General features: G+C 36.9%; 1 protein-coding gene across 1 annotated transcript in view; it reads right to left on the bottom strand.

Moving 5' to 3' along the window:
* LOC150095300 (uncharacterized) overlaps nt 1–25,006 on the bottom strand; it is a 34,341-nt gene extending 9,335 nt beyond the window's left edge. The window contains exon 1 of the mRNA XM_090410199.1: nt 24,890–25,006. The gene's annotated coding sequence lies outside the window, so the exon portion shown is untranslated. The remainder of the gene's footprint in view (nt 1–24,889) is intronic.
* Between the last annotated feature and the right edge of the window lie 880 nt (nt 25,007–25,886).

The raw sequence follows: 25,886 nt of genomic DNA, 5'->3' as shown, positions 1-25,886 counted from the left end.
AACAGCCTTCTGGTTTTTCAAATATAGCGACATCCTTGTGATTGCTACTTAAATATAATGCTGATGTAGTGGCTTTTCAAGAGAATGGACTGTCGGTGGAAATGGATTCGATCAGATAAGAATCAGCATTGCTAAGTCTAAGGATTTTACTCTGGAATTCGAAGGTTGAATTTCATACACTACATTAGTATGGTTGTATTGAAAAAAGTAGACAGAAAGTGATCACAGAATGATAATATATATTTCCCGGAAGATGATTTTCATTGCTCTGTGTGAGAGCCCAATTCTGCTTACTGGAGATCTGAAGCGGTTTTAAAAAGTATCATGTTCGGTCTATAGAGCACGTTTTCGTGGTTTTATAACCTTTAGGTCACTTATTATAACAACCACTAATGTCTGATAGGCTTACAACTTTCCTTGAGTGTGATGCACCGTGAAAGGTTGTAACTTATCGTAATTCATGTTTAAAGGACAGATTTTCTGGAGTTCTGATGCACTGGGAACTACACGATATATTGTCGGTGATAAGTAAATAAGGGAGGAATAAAGATAAGGGGGAAATATATATATAAAGAGAGAAATACTGACAAAGTTCGAATTTAGAAATATTCTTCGAAGTTACTGAATTCTTGAGTACGTCGTCATCGTCCGGTAGCATCCTCTAGCAAGAGGATTGCAGCAGATGAGCAGCTCTTGAGTACATGAGGCTTATTTTATAACTTTTTTATTTTTTTGACGGTTATTTACTCTGATAACAGGGCTTTCATATTTTGAGTTGTACATTTCTGAAAGCTATATATCGGTGTTTCAATACTCCTATCTTTTATTTGTTTGTTTTCACCTTTTGTTCAGTTACTTTTATCTTATATCATTAGATAATTTTGAGGTTCCGTGCCACTACACATCAATCTAAAAGCTCCCAAGAGAAATTATCGCTTCCCAGACTTTAGTAACTTTCATTACTAAACATTTTTGACTTTCCTGTAAGCCATGAATGAGTTCAGGTGTGTTCTTTCTGCTTTATTTTAATATTTAACTTTCTCTAGAATTAATGAGATTTAAGAAAACTAATACGGGTTGTACAAAATCGTTTCTAAGCTTGGGTAAATTCAGATTTAAAAACACATACCTACAGATGCGAATATATATACTGTATATATATAAAAAAACTTTTAGCATCCCAGATATTGGTTAGAGCTGGAGTAGGGGGTGACTGATGATTGAAATAGACGTTGTTGTTGAAATGGCGGAGAAAGCTAGGCCTTTTCCACTATTTATAAATGATGAAATTCATTTAATACGCAGTGACCAATTCGGTTATTCAACTTTTGCTCAAAATTTCTTGTCAGCGATCATTATCAGATAACGTACATTGTGAAATAAAAAAATTCGCAATTGAGACATCATCATCATTATCATGAACCAAAATCATCTACGAAATATAGATAATCATTTCATCACTAATCTATCGCTAATAATTAATTTCATCACCCATAAATACAAGACATTATATAAAGACCCCAAGAAATGGGACATCTATATAAAAGCAGGCACTCTGGGTTCAAGAGTGTTGGACCCGATGATTTGTCTTTTTTTTTTTTGCTTCGGCCGTAAATCTAAATAAACCAAGATTCATATTACTTATGCACTGAATTTCAACTTTGTGCAATATCATGAAGTACGCTAGGAATTTTGGAGACACAGATATAGATCAAGGCGTTTATTTCTATACAGACACTTACAAATAAAATAAAATACTGTTTTATTAGTAGTATTATTTTTTGTATATATTAAGCTTATACTATAATTATGAATGATATTTACCAAATCCATCGGAACGATGCTTATGCTAAAAACTATTTTTTTTGTAAATGGTACTGTAAAACAGAGAGGGTGACTGTGACATCGGATATAATTAACGGTTACGTAATCCAGAGTTAATTTTTTATGACCGGTCACTAACGCTAGAAGTATATTACAAAGAAAATGAGGGTTTGCGACATTAGTCAAATACAAAACTCAAAAGTCATTGGCTTAAATCAGCGATTTTCAACCGGTGTGCCACGAGATTTGTGAAAACAAATTAATTGAAAAAAATAATGTCGTAATTTGCGCATTTATTTATTAGTGTCTGGTCTTCCATCCGCACCTGAAGCTCCCTTATTTATATTTTACGAAACTTACAGTTGGTGAATCAATCAAAATTATGCCTATTTTTAACCATATTTTTAGTGCCGCAGAATTTTAATAATTATTCTAGGTGTGCCATATTATGAAAAACTTTGAAAATCACTGGCTTAAATGATATCTAGACCCGGGTGACAGAAGCGAATACAGAATACAGTCAGAAGGATAAAATATGAACAGTACGTTGTTTTTCGAAGAAAAAGACAAGAGGGGAAAGGGAAAGATTCGAGAGAAGGGTCTGAGGCTATTTGGTTATTTGGTATGAACAGAAGTAAATTGGACATAAATATATGCAAAGATGTTGTATAGGAAGATGCTCAATTACGAGTTATGCAAGGTTTATAAGCCTTGCAAAGTCAGCAAGTGAGAACTCACTGCGGGAGATTTTAATTATGGAGATACATAGTGGAAATACAAAACAAACGTATGGGAAGAAACAAAGGAAATTTATAGAGTTGTACTGAAGAGGTCATCATTGAAAGTTAAGTAGAGTTTCAGTTAGCTAGAATGTGAAATCTAGATGTTTTTCTACAAGAGTGGCGAATAAGTGGAATGAGTTGTCTGAGATGGCTGTCAGGTCTTCGTCGGTGGGTAGTTTCTTACTCCCATGGTGAAATTTTGATTACAATGTGGGAGGAATGATAAGTATATTGTGAACGATGTTTCTGGGCCTCCCGCGGAGTCTTTGGACTCCATGGAGATACCCTTTAACAATAACAACAATAATGTTGAACCCAATGATAACAACAGAGGGGTAGTGATGGTTAATGAAGCATCTACAGCTAGAGAGTGCGAATATGTAGCCATGATTTTTATGACCACATCTGTTTTCTTTTATGGCTTCATAAAAGAAAACAGATGTGGAACTACAGAGCGGAGAACTTCAGTAAATAAACGGAGGTGGCTCGAAACGATACTGTGATAGGAATTCTGTGATATTTTTGATGAAATCAAGAATAAGCGGTGGGTAAATTTCATAAAAAAAAAAAAAAAAGGTTAGATTCAGGATTAACCTACTCACATACTAATACGATATAAGCCTAAATCCTTTCTTGGGTAAGATTCACATTCACAAAAAAGAGGAAAAAATATTAAGGAAAAAACTATGGTGGCTGTAAATGGAAAGTGAGTGAAGGAGAATTCAGTTATTAAGCATCCACTTTATCGGCGTAAAAGTGAGTGAAAACAATATAATGCTCCTGCTCACCGACCTTCATTTTCTCGTGCTCTCCCCAGTATCAGGACAGAGAATGGATAAGAGAACGCCGTGGATGAGCTGGAAATCTTAAAAGATATTGGAAAATCTTGATGTAAACACAGTATTGAGATTCGATGAGATATCAATGCGTGTGTTAATTTAATATGCAAAGGAAGCAGAAGTTTAGTCTTTTAACGTAGTTATTTCGTCTTAACAGTGTGAAAGGAGTAGAAAGATTCCTTGAACAAAAGATGATTTTTCGAACAAAATCATCTTCAGCGATGAGGCTCATTTTCATCTTGATGGCTTCGTTAATCGACAAAATTGTCGCATTTGGGGTTCAGAAAATCCACGAGTGATTGTTGAGAAACAAATGCATCCACAACGTGTCACTGTTTGGTGCGGATTTTGGGCTGGAGGCATTATCGGTCCATTCTTCTTTGAAAATGCGGCTGGTAAGGCAATAACAGTTAATGGTGCTCGCTATCGCGACATGATAATCTAGTTTTTTGTGCAAGATATTGATATGGACGACATGTGGTTTCAACAAGACAGTGCCACATGCCATACAGCCAGAGAAACAATTCAATTACTGCACGAGTCATTTCCTGGTCGTGTAATTTCCCGTTTTGGTGATCAGAATTGGCCGCCCAGATCATGTGACTTAACGCCGTTGGACTTTTTTCTTTGGGGTTTTTTGAAGTCTAAGGTTTATGCCAACAAGCCCACGACCACCCACGCCTTGAAGGAGGAAATTGAGCACTGTATCAACGAAATTCAGCCACATTTATGCAAAACGGTCATGGAAAATTTCGACAAAAGAGTGCGTATGTGCCAGCAAAGCCGTGAAGGCCATTTACCCGATATGCTATTCCATGCATAACCCTATACTGTATACTTTATGAATCAATAAGAAATTACAATTTTTAATTAAAAAACCTGTGTTTTCTATCAAAATTACTTCTTGCGTGAATTTTGGGACACCCTGTAGAATCGGCATCATAAATAAAATTGGTAAAAAATAATAGATAACTGAACTATAAAATCATTTACGACTATCAGTTGGATTAAAAATACATCAGAGCTTTTTTTTAGAAGGGGGAAAAGTAGAGATAAAAATATATGGAAAATAAAAATGTGGAAATTAAAAATATGCAAACTAAAACCAGAAGAATACATACAGTGGTTTCATAATGGCGTTGTATCAAGGACGGACTACTTTTTCTCTTTTTTTTTTTTATCTTTCATTTTTAAACATATTAGTAGATCCTTGATACAAGGCCATTATTCTTTGATACTTACTGTATTCCTACTGTAGTCGTTCACTCTTTTTGACTTTTTATTGTCTCTCCTCTCTAAATTATATTTAATTCCAATCACCACAACAGCAAAACACCATACTTCTCAGCTGTTGCTATGAGATGCGCTCCGTCTTGGATGTGTGCGCATGCGCGCCCTCGTTTCCAACCGCCGGTTAAAACTTAATAGCTGTCGTCTTTTACAGGTAGGACGAACAACGTGTAAAATCTATTTGCAGTAAGAAAATAGCTTTATTATAGTTTGTCTATATTAATGTGAAATAATGATAAGTTATTGACATTTACCGGCCGAAATAATTGTCAAACCTAGTGCTTTAGGACTATCCGTTCGCTATTATCTGTCCAGTTTAAAGTGGCCAAGCGTAAGGTGATGTACTATACTACGGAAGAATGAGATCGCATGCTGTTTACTATATTAATAGAACTGAATTGCAGGAGGTTGATGAGGCTAGGGACTTGGGAGTTATTGTGGACAGAGAAAGAACTCAAGTTTCGAGGGCATATTGCAAGGGTTGCCAAAGCTTCACATCGAATTACACGGTTGTTAAAGAACACACTGACAAGCAAGGATAAAGAAGTGATTGTCCCACTTTATATATGGCATTAATAAGACCTCATTTGGACTATTGTGCACAGATCTGGTCACCTGGATTACTTGGTGATGAAGAAATGGTAGAGAGGATTCAGAGGCTGGTTACGAAAATTGTTACAGGCCTATGGGATGTCTCCTACGAGGATAGATTAAAGGTCTCTGTGGGCTTCAAAAACGAGTTGATAGACGTAGGAAAGGAGATATGATAGAGGCATATAAATTATTAAAAGGGTTTTATAGGATTGATACTGATAACCTTTTTAAGACCGGTGAAGGAAGGGAGAAAACGAGGGGTCATTCCTGGAGATTATGTAAGAGTATGGTTAACAAGGGTGTTAGGACTAGATTTTTTGTTTGGAGGGTTGTAAATAGGTGGAATTACCAGAGGTGGTTGTGAATGCTTCGTCTGTGAACGAGTTTAAGGGGACGTATGACAGGTATTGTGTGAATAATGTTAGTTTTCAATGTTGGGTCTCCCGCGATGAAGCTTTTGACTCCATAGAGGCACCTTATATAATAATAATAATAATAATAATAATAATAATAATAATAATAATAATAATAATAATAATAATAATAATAATAATAATAATAATAATAATAATAATAATAATAATAATAATAATACATGTGCAAGTGGTGGGTTTTAAGATTATCCGTCGCCATTATGAAACTTGAAAGGAAAGTTAGCGATACTTTATAATAACAAACAGAAATGAGAAACTGTTTTAATAACAACTTCAAATCTTATAAAACAACTTTATTAACATAAGCTTTTATATTCTCTTTGTGGAGACGAAGACAAGGGAATGTGATTATAATAATAAATTAAGTTCCACAGGATTTAAAAAAATGTATTTTCTTTAGGTTACTTAAACAGAGGGAGGGGGAGGAATTAATATACTTAATTATATCTTAATCCCTTTCCATTTTTTATGTATAAGATTGTTTAATACTAAAGTGAGTTAAATGTATTAAAATATAACATGTGGTGTACTTGAATGAGCCATCAGACACTACGAAATATAAATAAGTGTGTTTGACAATGGAGGTCATTCACTGTCGAATGGATATCAAAGAGTAGTTTATGGAAGAACAAGGTCCAAAATAACGACGCTGGCAAGTGGAATATCAGCTTCATTCTTTTTGGTACTAAGAAGAGAGTTACTCTGACATTCTAGAGGTCAGCATGGCTTTGTTAAGGGAAACTCTTGATTTAACAATTTACTTTGTTTCTATAATAAAATCACTCTAGAGTTGGATAAAGGTGATGCCTATACTGTGATATCGTCGGACTTTGCAAAAGCATTTGGCCGAATACTGCACTCGAATCTGTTAAGTAAGCTAAAATAAATGGAAATGGATACTAGATTGGTGAGATAGATTAGGGGGGGGGTCAAACAGGTATCAGAGGGCAGTGCATGGTGGAGCGAAGTCGAAGATTAGGAAGTCAGTGTACCACAAGGCTCTGTTCTTGGTCCACTGTTGTTTAATTTGTATATTAACGATATTGGAAATAATTTGAAGAGTGATATCCAATTGTTTCCGGATGTTGGGAAGAGCTATAGTAAATAAAGGCGATGTAGCGATCCTGCAGGATGATATGAATAAGCTGTCAGTGTGGTCAAAGGATAATAACAGGTTTTCTTTTAATGTGGCTAAATGTACATTTATTCATTTTGGATTCAAAAAATGTTTAAGTCTGTGTATTCTATTGATGGGGGTTTCATTGATGAGGCTAAGAATCTGGATGTTTTGGTTGATAGTAAATTGAAGTTTAGAATTCATATTACAGTTCAAAAGATCACCTGGATGGTCAAAAATACGTTGACTATTAGAGACAAAAATGACATTATTTATCTTTATAAGTTTCTGACACAGCTCCATTTGGACTATTGTGCTCAGATTTGGTCCCCTGGGTTCCTTGGTGATGTGGAGGTGGTTGAGAGGATTCAGAGGTTAACTAAGACGGTTTTGGTGTGGAATGTTATGAAGAGAGATTGAGATTTGTGGGTTACAAAAATTGGCAGATAGAAGGAAGAGAGGAGACGATAGAAACGCTCAAGTTACTGAAAGGGTTTTATAGAATGAAAGTGGAAGAAATTATTCACTATATGAAAGGTGGGGATAGAACGAGAGTGATCATCATTGGAAGTTGAATAAAACTTTAGAAAGAATGTTTTGGTTTTTTGCTACAAGTATGGTGAATGAGTGGAACGGGTTGCCTACGGTTGTTGTTAGCTCTTCGTCAGTGAATCAGTTTAATTAGAGGTATGATGTCACTGTGTGAATAATGTGAATACCCATGATGAAATTCTGATTGGACTGTTTGGTTTGGTTTATTTAGATTTACGACTGAAGCAACTCAGGCTATGGGGCCAGTGTATTATGTATGTTAATTGCGCGTTTTCTAATGACCGGGTTGCTTGATCTCAGGGAGGGAAAAAAAACCTCTACCTTCATATGAGACCGGCTAACTCACCTTTCGCGTCTTAGACGGGATTCGAACTCAGGTGTTTTCAACCAAAGTACATCGTCGAAACCGACTGAGCTACAGAGGCTCCTCTCATTGAACTGTGAATGGCATGATAGATATACTGTGAATATATTGTGAGCCTCCCGAGATGAGTCTTTTGACACCATGGAGATACCCATTAACAATAGTAATAAAATAGTATATGTTCCTTCGTTGAGGAGAATGGAAGTGTTTAATATCAAGTGGTAGGTTTTGCATTTGAACTGGAGAGACCGCAAACTATGCCATATTGAAGAGATTGTGCTTCCATAGACTGATAAGGAATTATATGTGATAACAGATAGTGAACTGACGTTCAGCGAACATTTTGAAAAGGCTGAAGATTACAAGTGATAGCTTATATTTTCAGAAAGATCCTGATTTATGGGATAATCGTTTCACTTTTTTAAGCCTTTATCGACTCTTACCTGAACTGTTATGCGTAGGCTTCGTCATTGCGTTAAAAACTGAAGAAAGTAAAGGAGGACGAATTGTAGAGTTTGATATACAGAGAACAGAAGAGATAATATAGACATATACGAAGGAATTTCATAGGATAGCCAGCCTGGTTAGCCGAGTGGTTATCTTGTCCGCTCTTCTTCAGCCAAAATGCTGCGGGTTCAAATCCCGCCGTGAGCATGGATGTTTGTGATTGTCTGTGAGAATACTAGTGGTGGTGGTGGTTAGCGGTAGATGGCGTTGGTGTAGTTGCGGTTCGTTGTAGTTGGTGAATTCAGTGGTGGAGACAGAGAGTTGTAGAGTAGGTGCCCTCCCTCGATGAGTCTATGGATACCCCGGAGGTGTCACGTGATAATAAGAAGCAGGAAAGGGGGGAGGGGGGTAATCTGTGAAAGTTGATCAAGAGTGTAATTATGAAGAAAGTTAGGAGCAGGATTGTTTCCTCTGTGTGTGTGTGTGTGTGTGTGTGTGTGATGAGGAAGCATAACGTCTTGCTGGAGGAAAAGTAGTGCACTGAGAATGAATGACTTTAAAGAAAAGCTCGTCAGGCGTTTATGAAACCTAGTAGACTCATAGATGTTATTTTTTCTAAGATACAACAGTGGCGGCTCGTGGCTTGAAATCGTGGGGGTGCTGCAACTTTCGAAATAGACATACACACTGTAAGTACAGTGCATACGTGTTTGGATAAAATATAAAAATAATGGTAAAAAAAAATTAAACATGAAAAGATACTGTTTATTTTCGATAAAATTATACAGTTTGGTATAATTCAAAATTACTTAAAAATAAAATATATTCTTCTTGTTTTGTTTCGTGAAAAAATATTATCGATAAAATTATACAGTTTAGTATAATTCAAAATTAATTAAAAATAAAATCCATTTCTTTAATTGTAATTAAAGGAATGGATTTACAATTGTTGGACATTACAATTAAATCCTTTAATTGTAATGTCCAAATATTTAAAAAGATGGAGTAAACACGATAAGCAATACGAACACTCTACTACTGGCGCAAACTGCATATAAACAACAGTGGAACTGCACAACGGACAGTGCCGCATTACGCTAAAGCTCGCATCTCACTATGATGTGTATATTCTTGCGCGCGTAGCAATATGACACTGTGGTAAACACAGTGCTGCTAGCGTCCTTCGCTCCCCTTAGCTACAAGATGGATTTTTATTATTTTTTATACAAAATAAGAGAACTGTATAGGATTGTTGATAAAATTAAATATTACAAGCAAATATAAATAAATTAATAAATATATTTATATAGTGAGAAAAATTGGGGGTGCTGCAGTTCCGCAGTACCTATGCACGAGCCGACCCTGGTAAGAGACCTCCAAAAAAGTAAAGTGATTTGTTTCAATGATCTAAATTCAGGATAATCTGAAGACATCGAAAGATGGACGGGGAAAGTTGATTTGAAATTTAATGAAGACAAATATATCAGATTTGGTATAAGTTAGATGGATATAAGTTGACTGAATAGTTAATGAATTGAAGAAGACGGGTATTTTGGTTTGTAAGAATTTTAAGTTCGGAACATACTTATATCATAGTGATACACTTATATAAGTCTCCAGTCAGGCAAAAATGGAATTACAACTCGCAGCTCTACGCAGCCAGATTGTTAATGTCAAGAAAATCGGAGGTGCAATTCGCTAAGCGAACAGGTGGATTGTATCATGATAATTGATAGAACTGATTAGTTAGTTGCAATGTTTGATTAGATGGAGAAGACATTTAGTTGAAATTTAAAAGTTAGTTCATGAATATTTAGACCAGATAGTAAGATTTGGTTAAACCTGACTGTACCAGTGGCCTACGAAAAAGCATAATAAAAAGTAAACCAGTAAGACCTACCACACCGAGTTAGAGAAGCGGTATATTTATGGGTAGAGGAGAGGCTAATTAAAATTTATGTAAAAGTATTGCCTAACTGAGAGCTGCTGAACATATCAATATTGTTGGTATGAGTTTGTGAATAAGTTTGAACAAATATATATGTAATTTTTTTTTAATATACCTAGTCCAGTCATAAATACTGTTACAACTTTAACAGCGCATAAACCTTTCATCTATCAGTAAATCATTTACAGCTTTCAACACATGTATAACATGCATATAGCAGCACTCAATGTTCGAAATGTCCTGCTTTTGCCTTCACGCACGCCCGAAGTCTGAGGCCACATATCAATATCTGCTCGCTCCAAATCCACCTTCAGGCTGGCGATGTTGGGGTGTAGTTTCTTGCAAGCTACTTTCTGAAGTTCCGACCACAATTTAAACTCCAATGAGAGTTTAAAGATCGGGACTCCCAGACGGCCAATCAGATGGTGATACATGATCGGACACATTCTCCTCCACCTGCTGTGTGTGTGGTCCTCGCCTTGTGTGCAGGGGGATGAGTCCTGTTGGAAGTCCATGAAACAAGATGTGTTGTTCAGGACTCGTACCATAGGTTCCAGCAGTTGCGGACTGGCTAGGGTGTCGGCTAGCCCGATTGTAAGTGGGCTCCCTTAAACATTAGACAATATGTGAAAAATGTTAATGGCCTTTCAGTAGCTTGAAAATATAATACAAGATCCGATATTATTACTGTATGCAACTAAAATTTACGCTGTATTACTAGTTTAATAAAAAAAATTTAATAAAATCATTTTTCGAGGATACTTTATATTTAAGAATATAATAAAGAACTCTGCAAAAATAATTCTGATTCGGGTTATGTGAGGCTGACGCATACGTTATATAGGCTCGGATCTTTAATATTGCGACTGGCAATAAAGCTTAGCTGGGAATCCTAGCCTGGGATCGTTACGTGCAGCCCGAGTCAACTTTGTATCGAGCTATTGCATACATTGCAAAGACAGTAAATATTTTTCATGGCGTGGGCCTCAGTTTGAGTGTGCTTCGTCAGCTCTTTACCTCGTGCTTGCTGTGTTTTATAAAACGGATGTATTTAATTAATATTTTTTATATACTCTGGCCCTATGTCGTTTAATTTAAATATACTGCATTTTCTTTTATTGTATACAGTTAGTATAAAAATACTAGATAGTAAATATATTTAAGTTGCATTCGAAAATAAGAATATATACGCATAACGCAAGTTCAATAAATAATGATACCTTTTACTCTATAGTTAAAATTACTGTGATTATTAAAATTGTTGTTAATAATACATAGCTTCAATTAGTTACAGGAAATCAGATATACCTTCAGGTATAAATGACTTGGTTTCTGAAGTACATCCTATTAATGAATCTACACAAGAAAATGAAAGATCAATTGCTGGAATCTTCCAGCAGTTGGGTTATACAATATTAGCATGGATGACAGAATGGCTGACTGACAGATATCAAAAGTTGGTATACGGGGGATCTGAGTCTGCAAGGTTTAAAAAGGTTAGTAAACTATCTGCAAGGTTAGTAAACTATTATAAAAAATAACCAAGATCTAGTTAGTACAATACGGGAGGAGGATGGGACAACTCTGAGGTTTACCAGCGCCACCATCTCTTTACATGGCGTATGGAGCACAGATAGTTATAAGGACTTAAAACAGCTTGGGCTTACACAGAAAGATATAAACGTTCTTTCTTTGAAGGCCCTACAGGGCATATTGGTGGCATGGCATTGCCACCAGAGAATGACTATAATGATAACTAGAACAGGCATAGGGTAAAACACTTGTAAAAGCTTAGGCCCATATCAAGTCAGGACGTGATGTAAGGGTAGTACTGCCCATAACCAGTACAAAGATTAATAAAAAATAATAAAAAAATAACCAGTGATGTACTACAAGGATCAGTGCTTGGTTCATTGTTATTCAACCTGTACATTAATGATATTGGGAAAGATTTGACAAGCGACATACAGTTATTTGCTGATGATGCAAAGATAGGTAGGGTAATCAGGAATGCTGCTGATATGCAGTTTGCAGAATGATTTGAACAGGCTGGAATTGTGGGCATGGGAAAATGGGTGTCAGTTCAATGTGAGTAAATATAAAGTCATTCACATCGGCATCATTCGATATCCAATGTCGTATTATATTGGTGGGACTGGGTTAGAAACTGATGAGGCTGGGATCTTGGAGTGTTAATAGATAGGAAGTTGAAGTTCAGGGACCATGTAGCATAGATTGCAAATACAACTCAAAAGATAATTGTAATGCCGAAACGAATATTCACATGTAAAGATAAGGATGTTATTTTGCCTCTTTACAAGGCTTTGATAAGACCTCATGTGGGCTATTGTGTGTGCAGATCTGGTCTTCTGGTTTCCGTTGTGATTCTGATATATTGGAGAGAGTACAAAGGAAAGTGTTAAAATGATATCAGGATTGTGGAATACTGATTATCAAGACAGATTGAGAATTTGTCTACTGCAGACACTAGTAAACAGGATAAAGAGGGATGATATGATTGAGACTCACAAACTTCAGAAAGGTCATACAGAATTTCAGTTGATGGAATTTTTCAATTTATGGAAGGTGGGGAAAGAACGAGAAGGCATCCTTGGGAGCTGAGAATGAAGGCCACCAAAAAGGGTGTGATTGCTAGATTTTTCTCTCATAGGGTGGTGCGTGATTGGAATGGACTGCCACTGGATTTTGGGTGCAATCAGTATGAATGAATTCAAGAATAAGTATGATAGCTGGTATGTGTAGTATGTGACCTCCCTCGATGAGTCTCTGATTCCCTGGAGGTCTCCCTTAATAATAATAATAATAATAATAATAATAATAATAATAATAATAATAATAATAATGAGATGCATCTATAAAGCATATTTCCATTGATGAGCTCTTGCGGCACAATTGTAATTGTAGATGTTCATTTTTTCCAACGTGGATTATTTTTAATTAAGTTTTAATTTCAGGAATATTACCATGGAAAAGAAAAGGCATAAATCTGGATAACAGAAACGCAAAGAGCGACAGGAAGAAGACACGCAGGAATCAGCCAAGCGATGCCGGTCTATTACAGATTTCATAATACCACAACCACCATCCATATCAATGTATAGTTCCGCAACAAAAATGAAGAAGCAAGAAACAATACTCATGGTGATGATACAATGATTTGTGAGTTACAGGAACAGGAAAGAGCTTCTTTGAATGTAGAGACAAATACAATAGCATCCTTTACTCACCAACCTAAGCCCAATACTTCTTCTAGCATCATTGTTCTGGTATTTTTTCATTACCTGTAGCTGCAACATCTGAACACATAGCTTCAACTAGTTATAGTGAATCAGATATGCCTTCAAGCAAAAATGATTTGGTGTCTGAAGCACATCCTATAAATGAACCTATCCAAAAAAATGAAAGCTCAACTGCTGGAATCTTCCAATATCCATCACGAGTAAATCTGAAAGTTTTTTGCTGAACATCCATTTAAGCCACTTGATGATCTACCATTTGCTCATATATGCTCGTTTGTATGAGAGGAAAATTAAATGACTGTCCCAAGAAAATGGCTAACATATAACAAAGAAAATAGGTCTTATATTGTTCACTCTGCTTGGCCTTTTGAGTCTCCCAACACTTGTAATCCATCACCCTTTATACGTGGCTTTAGTGATTTAGGCGTATTAGCCAGAGCTTGACTTTACACGAATCGACAACAACACATGTCAAAAATGTTCAGCAATTTATCAGTGTGGTTAATGATGGCCCCTAGATTATTTTTTACAACTTCACTAATTAAAAAGAAAGAAGAAGTGTTGTCATGAGGATTATAGAGATCATAAAGATGTTGGGCAAGCAAGCAAGCAATTCCTTTCCGAGGTCACAGAAAGGAATCGGCCTACACTCTGGATAATGAGGTTCTGAACCATGGCAATTTTTTAGATACAGTGCAGTTGAGGGCAAAATATGACCCCATTATGGCAGCTCACGTTTCTACAGTACAAAACAAGTCTACACAAAGAATCGAACGATTAGAACAGCAAAGAAAGGCTCAAAGTAAAAGCCGTGGGGGACTTGTTACATACCTGAGTAAAAAAACTATTAACATGTTAATCCATAAGAAATATGGCAAAAGAAATATGATAAAAGAAAGATAAAAGACAGAAGAAAGAATTAGTCGTGAAGTTTCTCAAGTAAAATATCATTCTATTCAAGTTGACTCAACAAAAGATAATTCATCCATCAATCAGTTTAGCATTATTATTCGGTATGTGCTTAAATGTGTTATTTATGAGCGACTACTTTCAGTTGTGCCAAGTAATGATGGTACAGGTCAGGGATTTTTTGATCCATTGACTGAAACATTACAGCATCTTAAAATTGATCTCAAAATGTTTATCTGATAGTACAGATGAAGCTGCAAGCTACCATGGCAAGTATAATGGTTTACAAAGTAAAATTACTGATGTGGCTGATCCACATGTTCATATATGGTGCTATGTCCATGTCTAGAAATTGGTGATGGAGAGAATTTGGCGATAAGTGAAACAACAAAATGTTGTGTGCCTGCAGTTTCTTTTTTTTAATTTGCTCCGGAATTGAGCAACTTTTGTGAAAACATCATACACGAGAATGGCTGTATGGAAAGAAGTTGTTGGAAAACATCTAGAACAAGAAAAAACGAAACCGTTAAAGCAAATTGGTGAAACAAGATGGTCAGGGAAATCCAAAGCAGCAACAATATTTAGGAGTTTTCATGATGCCGCTGTCAGTACTTTTGTAAATCTAATGACATGTTTATCAATGATACAAGATTCAGACGACAAGTTTGATGCAAAAACAAAACAAGAAGCATTTTTTTTACTTCAAAGTCTTCTAAAGTTTGAAACAATATTGACAGCATTTATATACAAGTAGTATAAATATATATTACTTGTACATATTTGAAACTATATCCCCGTTATTAAGTTATTTACAGCCAAGTGGTTTAGATAAGTTTACTGCATGGAGTTTAATAGTTTCAGCTACAGCAACGTTGAAAAAACAGACGAGAACATTTGATAACGTTCACAGCAAGGCACTGGAATTTGTAAATAAATATAATGACAAGATTTCACAGTTGAATATGGATGAAAATCAAACATTGGAAATAGACTCTTTGGAAACAGCATTGCCAGTTAAGAGGCAGAGGAAGAGAAAAGAATGGCAGATGAGCTTATAGATGATGAAGGAAATTCCTCAATTCTCTAGCTAATTTTCGAGTAAATGTGTTTAACCTAATAATGGACCACATTGTCCAGTCACTAGATTCACGCTTTATATAACACAAAATTTGTATAAAGATTTATCCTACTTAGACCAGCAAAGTTTTAAAACTACTGTAGAGAAGGACCTTGAAGATAAAGCATTGGAAGCTGTTATTAAGCTGTCTCCACAAATCAGCAAAGATCAAGTAAAATTGGAATTGTTTTCCATTGCTTCGAATTTTGATGTATTAAAGATATTGCATAATGATGATGAGAATATGGATTCCAGTTGCAACAAGTGTAAAATTTGTAGCACTTGCCCATCGTGTGTACTAAAAATTCTGGCATTCAACAGACTTCATGACAATGCATATGATAACCTTTATAAAGTCATCTGCACACTATCAGTTACTCAAGTCCAATGTGAGAGGACATTTTCAAAGTTAAGATCATATATACAAAGCGAAGAAATTCAATGTCTGAGAAGAACTTGGAATAATACATGTTTCTTCTTCTTCTTCTTCTGCAGCTTCTCCCACTTAAGTGGGGGTCACTGTTTATAATGAGTCTCCTCCACACCTTCCTGTCTTGGGCTGTCACCACATCCAAGTTCTTCATTTTCAAGTCCTCTTCTACCAGCTCCCTCCATCTCTTCTTTGGCCGCCCACGCTTCCGCCTTCCTTGCACATCCATCTGCATGACCCTTCTTCCCACATATTCGTCCTCCCTCCTCATCACATGACCAAACCATCTCAACCTTGCCTCCTGTATTTTTCCTCCTAAGTTCGTAACTTTCACTGTTCCCCTGACATAGTCATTTCTCAGACGATCCTTTCTGGTCACACCGCACATCCACCTAAGCATTCTCATCTCTGCTACTTCCATCCTGCTGATGTTATTTTTGCTCAGGGCTACAGTTTCTATAGCATATGTCATAACTGGCCTCACTACTGTCCTATAAATTTTGCCTTTCAGATTGATCGGCACCCTCTTATCGCATAACACTCCAGCCATCTCCCTCCAGTTCCACCAACCCGCTTGTATCCTGCATCCCACTTCCTTCTCAGCTCCTCCATCTTCTTCCACTGTTGAACCTAAGTATCTAAAGTCTTTCACCTTCCTGATGACATTTCCTTCCAGCTCCAGATCTGTCTCTTGGCCGCCGCCGACTGCGCAACACATATGCTCTGTCTTACTTCTGCTCAGTCTCATACCTCTCTCTTCCAGTACTTTTCTCCATTTTTCCAGTTTAGTTCCCGCTTCTTCTCTTGAATCTACACACAACAAGATGTCATCTGCATACGACATTGTCCAAGGCGCATCTTCTCTCACCTCCTCTGTTACCACCTCCATCACAATATTAAACAGAAACGGACTTAATGCTTACCCTTGATGCAAGCCAACTGTTACTTGAAAACTTCCTGTCTGTCCCAAACAGGTCCGAACACTTGTTTCTATCCATTGAAAAGGAATTGTTAGATGAATTGGATGTAGAAGCAATTATTGAAAGTGTTGGATTCTGATTATGTAGAGATTAAAGTAATTATTATTTGCTTCAGAATCCAACATGATCTTCATCCCAAAGGCTACAATTGTAAATATTATTTAATGTAAACAACTTATTTTACAATTTAATATTCATATAACTACTTTGATTTTGTCTAATATCTAATTATTTAATCAAAGATATATGTATTAATATATCTTTGATTAAATAATTGATTAAATACATCGCCCTACAGCTGTGAGAAGTGGACGAGGGCTACCGCATCAAGGGCGGGTGCGGTTAAAGAAGCGAGCCCAGCAGATGGAGAGGATGTTGCGAGTGGGAACACTGAATGTTGGAAGCATGACTGAAAGGGGAAGAGAGGTGGCAGACATGATGAGGAAGAGGAAGTTGGACATTTTATGTGTGCAGGAGACAAGGTGGAAAGGCGGAAAGGCAAAGGAACTGGGAGATGGATATAAATTATTCTACTCTGGACCGAATAACGAGGGAAGAAATGGGGGGGGGGGGGGTGGGGGGGGGGGGGGGTGGGGGGGGGGGGGGGTGGGGGGGGGGGGGGGTGGGGGGGGGGGGGGGTGGGGGGGGGGGGGGGTGGGGGGGGGGGGGGGTGGGGGGGGGGGGGGGTGGGGGGGGGGGGGGGTGGGGGGGGGGGGGGGTGGGGGGGGGGGGGGGTGGGGGGGGGGGGGGGTGGGGGGGGGGGGGGGTGGGGGGGGGGGGGGGTGGGGGGGGGGGGGGGTGGGGGGGGGGGGGGGTGGGGGGGGGGGGGGGTGGGGGGGGGGGGGGGTGGGGGGGGGGGGGGGTGGGGGGGGGGGGGGGTGGGGGGGGGGGGGGGTGGGGGGGGGGGGGGGTGGGGGGGGGGGGGGGTGGGGGGGGGGGGGGGTGGGGGGGGGGGGGGGTGGGGGGGGGGGGGGGTGGGGGGGGGGGGGGGTGGGGGGGGGGGGGGGTGGGGGGGGGGGGGGGTGGGGGGGGGGGGGGGTGGGGGGGGGGGGGGGTGGGGGAGAAGAAGCAGAAACTAAACTGGAAAGATGGAGAAAAGTACTGGAAGAGAGAGGTATGAGACTGAGCAGAAGTAAGACAGAGTATATGTGTTGCGCAGTGGGCGATGGCCAGGAGACAGACCTGGAGCTGGAAGGAAATGTCATCAGGAAGGTGAGAGACTTTAGATACTTAGGTTCAACAGTGGAAGAAGATGGAGGAGCTGAGAAGGAAGTGGGATGCAGGATACAAGCAGGTTGGAGGAACTGGAGGGAGATGGCTGGAGTGTTATGTGATAAGAGGGTGCCGATCAATCTGAAAGGCAAAATTTATAAGACAGTAGTGAGGCCAGCTATGACATATGCTATAGAAACTGTGGCCCTGAGGAAAAATAACATTAGCAGGATGGAAGTAGCAGAGATGAGAATGCTTAGGTGGATGTGCGGTGTGACCAGAAAGGATCATCTGAGAAATGACTATGTCAGGGGAACAGTGAAAGTTACGAACTTAGGAGCGAAAATACAGGAGGCAAGGTTGAGATGGTTTGGTCATGTGATGAGGAGGGAGGACGAATATGTGGGAAGAAGGGTCATGCAGATGGATGTGCAAGGAAGGCGGAAGCATGGGCGGCCAAAGAAGAGATGGAGGGAGCTGGTAGAAGAGGACTTGAAGATGAAGAACTTGGATGTGGTGACAGCCCAAGACAGGAAGGTGTGGAGGAGACTCATAACAAACAGTGACCCCATTTAAGTGGGAGAAGCTGCAGAAGAAGAAGAAGAAGAAGAAGATATATGTATTAATAGTGATAAGACTGTATTAAATATTATTAAGCTATTTTAATTATTACTATGTTAATAAATTTAAGAATTTATATTCAATATTTTAACTGCGCATTTATTGAAATGTAAATATAGTCTATTTATACCTGTTTGTACACGTTTAACGTTATGCAATAGCTCAAGTTTATTATATTTTGTTTTGTTGTCATGGAAACGTATGTAAGTAAGCGAGCGAGTTTGGAACACCACGTGAGGTTTATTGAAAAGAGTTTTAGAAAGAAATCACGTGAGCAATTTAGGAGGAAAAACAGATATATAAGCGACGAACGCTGGAATTATTAATTAATTGGGAGCATTAGAGATTTATATTAATTAATTGGGAGCATTAGAGATTTATATTAATTAATTGGGAGCATTAGAGATTTATAGGAGAGAGATTGGCATTAGGTTGGAATCGGAGCATTCGGGAATCACAGTGCGATAATCGCGAGTCAGCAAGTCACTCAAGCAGCTAATAAAGTCTACTAGTCGAGAGGCGGTTAGCTAATAAGTTGTAGAATAGAATAACAATTATAGCTATGGAAGACAGCTGAGTGACTACTAAATAGACTAGCAATACTTGAACTGAGATTTAATTTCAGGGCCGACCTTTCAAGGACACACAGAACCTTGAAGCAAAGCACAAAGTTACTAAAGAATAGTAGAGCTGTAAAGTTGAAGTATACCGATAGCTGTGTTTAGAATTGTAGTGTCTAAGAATTAATTGAATGCCGGAAGAGTGAACAACTGTGCATATAAAACCTAAAGTTAAGGAATTATTGTGTTGCACTGTTTCATGAGTGATCAGTAGTACTTTATGCAACAACGTTTGTTTATGTGTATTGTGACCGATGATTAATTCAGTTATTGCTTAGAAGAATTATTTTAATGAGTGCCGTTTACTGCTTAAAGTGTTTACAGTTATAAAAAGTATTTATGTGTAAGTTTATGAAGAAAGAAGATTATCGGTAAGATTATTCCAACCATTAATATTCCATTGTGAGTTTCATCCTAGAATTTCCTTATGTTAACAGTAACTATTGTGAAGATTAGCTGAAGAGTAAATTTAAAAGTGTTAGCTTGTAAAGTGGTGTTACTGCGATTTTATTGTATTTGGAACTTAAGGAACTGTGAGAAGACTGTTTTATAGAGATAACAGATTTACCATTGTATGAGTTGAATGATTGAATTTACCTGAGGAGTTAAAATGTTTGTGATATCTTAATTACTGATTTAAACTTAAGTGTAAATTGTGATTCTTAATTAAATGTTTGTTTTTGTTAATCAAAAGTTGTATTTTGCCTGAATCTCTTTTACTGCACCATTCATAAAATATTCGAACCAAATCGGGTAAATTAAGTAAGTCAAATATACTCGGCCAGTATATATTTTAAGGAGAAATAGTTGAAGGTTGATTTTTCTTCAGTTCTTGAACTAATTCAGATATAGAGTGGTGCAGTCTTTAAATATAAATTTTCTCTATATTTGAATTAGAAATCAACTCACAACTTATCAATTAGTTAAGAACATCGTAATTGTAATCATGTTGGATCCAAAGTATAGATTAAGAACAAGTAGGATCCAACAACAGATTAGCACAATCATCTAGTGAATTCAAACGATTGCTCTTAATATAGTGAACTGCATGAAATATGCTTTTAAACTACCTCTTAATGTGTAAAATGTTCAATATAAGCAAACTACTTAAAAATATCCATTTATTTAAAATAAAAAAAAAATAATTTAAATATTCACTTATAACAATCTGTATTTACATTTAGTATCTACTGTATACTGCCAGTAATATGTACAATATAAGAGGGTGGTCTGAAAATTTCTCGGCCTCGACAATAGATGGCAAAGCTATCGGCAAGATTTTTTTCTAAATTGGTACATCTGTCATAAGCATCCATGTGAAACTGCAAGTCATTCTATCAAGTAGTTTGCTTATATTGAACATTTTATAGAAATGAAAAATCTTTGTGCAAGATGGGTGTCGCGTTTGCTCAAAGCAGATCAAAAATCCACTCGCATGAAAATCTCTGAACAGTGCTTGGAGCGTTTTAACAAGAATAAAACTGATTTCATGCGTCGATTTATTACTATGGATGAAACTTGGATTCACCATTACATACCAGAATCCAAACAGCAGTCAAAACAATGGACAGAAGCTGGTTGTTCTGCGCCAAAGAAGACAAAGCCGGTTGCATCAGCAGGAAAGGTCATGGCTAAAGGAATTTTGTTTATTAATTATCTTGAAAAGGGTAAAACAATAACCGGGGAATATTATTCTGATCTTTTAACCAGACTAGACGAAAAAATTCGTGATAAAAGACCCGGTTTGCAGAATAAAAAAATCATCTTTCATAAGGACAATGCACCTGTCCACAAAAGTGTTTTGGCAATGGGAAAATTAAGGGATATGCACTATGAATTGTTGGAATATCCGCCCTGTTCCCCAGATTTGGTTACTGCTGACTTCTACCTCTCCCCAAAACTAAAACTTTTCCTCGCTGGTCAGCGTTTTTCTTCGAATCAAGAAGTGATTGCTGCTGTAGAGGGGTATTTTCAGAACCACTTACTGAGAACCACTACACAGGCGGGATAATGGCGCTGGAGCATCGCTTGAATAAATGTATTAATCTCAAGGGAAATTATGTTGAAAAATAAAAATAATTTTGAAATTATAAATTCGTTTTTTCATTGTTAGGCCGAGAACTTTACAGTCCACCATTGTATGTGCACTGTATATACTAAAAATATACATTTATTTCGCAAAAATTTTAATTGTACCTTTTTTCCACTTATGTATTTTTTTAATTTTATTTATTTATTATAAAAATTAAATGATAGCGTTATAGTTGTGGATGAGCCCCCTTCTTCTGGCAACCAATATTTTTAGCCTCAGTCCACCTCTTGGTTCCACACTGTCACTTTAGCAGAAGTTTTGATCCTTTCTCGCAGAAATGCAACTTAAATACCCCTTGACGTACCCCCCCCACACACACACCAAACTATCACTGATGGGGATTATGACCTCTGTGAATCCTGGGTGCTATGGCACGTGCTGTGCGATCATCCTGGTCGTTTATTCAATCGTTTTGGCGATTAAACGACTCTTCAATGGTGAAAATCTTCTCGTCTGTGAAGAGGATATCTCTGTGTCTCTTGTTCGCGTACCACCAGCTTTGATTTTATCACCTTCTGCAGCATAAGTTGTGGTGTTAGGAAGTGCCCAGTAGAACGACGATACTCTCAGCCCCAGGTCATCAGTTAGTTACACGTGACATCGTTCTCTAAGAAATACTCATCTCTGGCGACATCACTTTCTGTGTTCTCACAAGATTACGGCGTAGGTGCGCCTTCACAGCCCTCAAAAGCTGTTGCGTCCTAACCCAGCGTCTCGACTTGTTCTTTGGCCGTCATATACGTCTTCTGTATTGTTATAACAGTTAATAGAACGGTATACAAACGTCCTGGTGATCTTGAGTGTGTTTAGCGTGTTGAAAATAACAGGTGGGTGCATTTCAACCTTGTAAAGTGCTGAGCACAGTCACTAACGGAACAGAACTCGAGCAATTCTGTGGGCAAAAAAAGTTGTAACAATATTTATGGCAAGACTGTGTATATTTTTATATAGTCCAGAAATCCTGAATTATATGTATAAAAAACTGGACTTTAGAAACGAAAAATGGAATTTTTTTTTTCAAGCTACCGCACCGGACGATGAAATTCAATAGTCCACTGAAGATCATCACAAACATTCGTCCAAGGTGGGATTCGAACCCACAGCCTGTTGGTCGGAGAGCGGATACGGCTGGCAATATGTACTTCGGCATCCGTACTTTGATTTTGTTATGCACGCTATAATTCAGTGGAGTTCCTAATAACTTGTTCACCAAAATGGCTATCTTATTTCTCACAACAAAGAGCATATTTTCTTCCACACTTTTGACAATACCCAACCAGGTTTCTAGACACGATGGAACTTCACTTTGTGAGATGACTCCAATCTTTGCATTTTTTCTTGGTGTAAATATATTCCAATTATCGCTTCCCCGGCATTCAAGAAATTAGAATCATACAATTTCGGATGTTATCTCAAATGTGAGACAGTATATTATTCTATCATTTCACATGCTGTCTCTAAAAATCCCTTAAAATCTTTGGCTAAGTACAGAGGAGATTAAAACTGATTAATGAATTATGTCTCACAATTTGCTACACTCATATGCAAACTTTTTTATTAATCTGTACACTTTCTACAGACGTTTACTATTAATCTGAATTAGGATTAGTAATTCTCCTGCTCTGCTATTAAATCTGTTAAGACACTGGCTAGTTATCACTCATTAACTCCAAACTCAAAGAATAATTTTTTTCCCTTCTCGTTCAATCATTCTGTTGGAACAGCCTTACCCCCTCTTCTGTATTTACTAAACAGTAGAATCTGCAGGTCTTCAAAACCAATGACATCCAGTTTTTTTTTTTTTTTTTTAACTCAACTTAGTGTCCATCCTCGGTATTATATATTAATCCACTGTAAGATGAACATTATTTGTGTGTGTGTGTGTGTGTGTGTGTGTGTGTGTGTGTGTGTGTGTGTGTGTGTGTGTGTGTGTGTGTGTGTGTGTGTGTGTGTGTGTGTGTGTGTGTGTGTGTGTGTGTGTTGCGAATTTTGAAAACTCATGTTAATCAGTTATGTAAAAAATAAAAATACAGACAAATCGGCCTTCAGAACACACGCAATTTACAGACAAAAAATACTGTTGTTGGTGATGGGTGATAGATGGCGCTGATGGTAGTAGTATCGTAGTTGGATAATTAAGTTTTAGTGGAGAGGATGAGATGTATTTAGAGAAGTAGAGTAGTGTGCACTCCCAAGATGAGTCCTTGGACTCCTCCCTGGAGGTGTCACATAATAATAATAAAAACGAATTCAGTTAAGAACATGAACAACACCGGATAATTTTTCTAGTTTTATATAATCACAATTAATTGTGTAATTACAAAATCGATTGAATATTGCGATCATTATTATTATTATTATTATTATTTAATAAATACAATTTCGACATCTCATCATATATATATATATATATATAAGTTTTCAGGCGCAAACTTATCTGTTTGCTTAATTGGGATTAGGAGTAAAATAACCAAGTTTATAAAATTACTTGGTAACCCTAATATATATATATATACTGTATATATATATATATATATATATATATATATATATATATATATATATTAAAAAATTTTCCCCTCATTTTATTTCTTAATCTTTAAGTCAAAACATAGCCTATGCGTTACTCATAGTACAATAACGCCGTAAAAATATTCCTGTACTTATTATTATTACGTCACAAAGTCCAAGGACTCATTACGGAGGGCACTCCACTCTACTTCGCTAAATGCATCTCACCCGCTCTACTGCCATCTACCGCCCATCATCACAAACTCTACTACCCGCGTATGAAATCCGCTAACTCATCTTCAATTGAGTACTTGTGCTACTTGAGTACTCATACTTGCGTATCAATTCGATCGTAAATATTCCCTTTGTATTACTTCGTTAACTTTGTTATGATTATCTTTTCACATTCTTATATATTCTATATAGAAAAATTGCATATGTTATTTTAAGTATTCTTCTAATATAGAGATCATGGGACGTTTATAGGCTTAGCGTAACTGAAAAACAATCGCAGTGTTTTTTTATTTTGTTTTCATTTATGCTTGCTTAGTCCTCCAATGCATCGTAATCGGAAATCACTATGTACTTTATAAATTACTGGAAGTGAAAGTGAAAAGAGAATATAAGATATACAAAGGCTTTATATATATATATATATATATATATATATATATATATATATATATATATATATATATGTGTGTGTGTGTGTGTGTGTGTGTGTGTGTGTGTGTGTGTGTGTGTGTGTGTGTGTGTTAAAGATACCAAGTAATTTTAAATATAAACAAGGTTTTATATATGTGTTTCGTATTAATTTACTTTGACACTAACAGTAAATAGAATGCACTGTACATTATTTTAATATGTAAAAACTAGAAACTGAAAAAATGAATTGGCGCTATAGTACCAAATTCATAGCTTTGATATATCTAAGTAGAACACTTACTTATAAACGGGAATAGAATAAGTGAAAATCTGGAATCGCGATACTTATGTATTCATAAATAATATCCAACTTTATGTCACTTTTTAACGTCGTTCTAACTAACCACCTGTGCATTACATTTGCAGCCAAACTTGTGATAAACGCACACGTCAGATACACATGATTATGAGGCATTCTTCACTCTGATAATGAAAGTACATTCCCCGATTTGTTTCGTCACTACGATATCGTAATTTAAAAATAGAAGTCACGAATCCTAACGAGAAATTTGGCTTATCTTGGACTGATTCTTTTTCAGTAATCTCCGCATAGACAAATATTTTTCTATAATTATTAGTAATATATTTTTTTAACTCGATTTAAAAAATGACACATTTCTTAAATGTGTAAACAGAATCTAATTTATGAATAAACTATAAGCCCAAGATTCCGTCCAATAAAAGTAAACTCTCCCAAATAAGAAATGTGTTAATTCTGATAAACAGTTAAATTTGATATATTTTATTATTTTTTTCTTTAAACTTACTGGGGAGAGACAAAATAGGTAAACACATGTTATATGCGTATTTAGATAATGCGCTATGTTCCCTTCTGCTATATTATATTCAAAGTAACAAATAAATAGTTCCCATCTCATCCATTCATATATTAGAAGTCACCATTGATTTTATACATTAATGCGGTATTGCTTAAATTTTTTTTGGAGACTGCGGAATCCTAAATAAAAATATTTCTTTTTCACCGAATCCATGCTAAGCTTTTCATAAAATATCATCGGAAAAGAATGATGACAATGAACCGTAACTTACAAAATATTTTAATCAAGGAAATATATAGTATAGAAATATTACAAGCAAGGTAATATGACTGTTACTGAATATAACTGCCCCATTCATTGAAGGGCTTTTTTTCTTTTCTTTTTTTTCATGAGAGAGAAAGTCATTTGTTGAGCTGGTTGCCCTTCTATGGATAGCATCAATCATTATTATGCCATTCC

This window comes from Typopeltis vanoorti, chromosome 20 (assembly GCF_054136105.1).
Source record: "Typopeltis vanoorti isolate ZY-2024b chromosome 20, IOZ_Tvanoo_1.0, whole genome shotgun sequence".
Lineage (NCBI taxonomy): Eukaryota > Metazoa > Arthropoda > Arachnida > Uropygi > Thelyphonidae > Typopeltis > Typopeltis vanoorti.
This window is presented reverse-complemented; position numbering and strand designations above follow the sequence as displayed.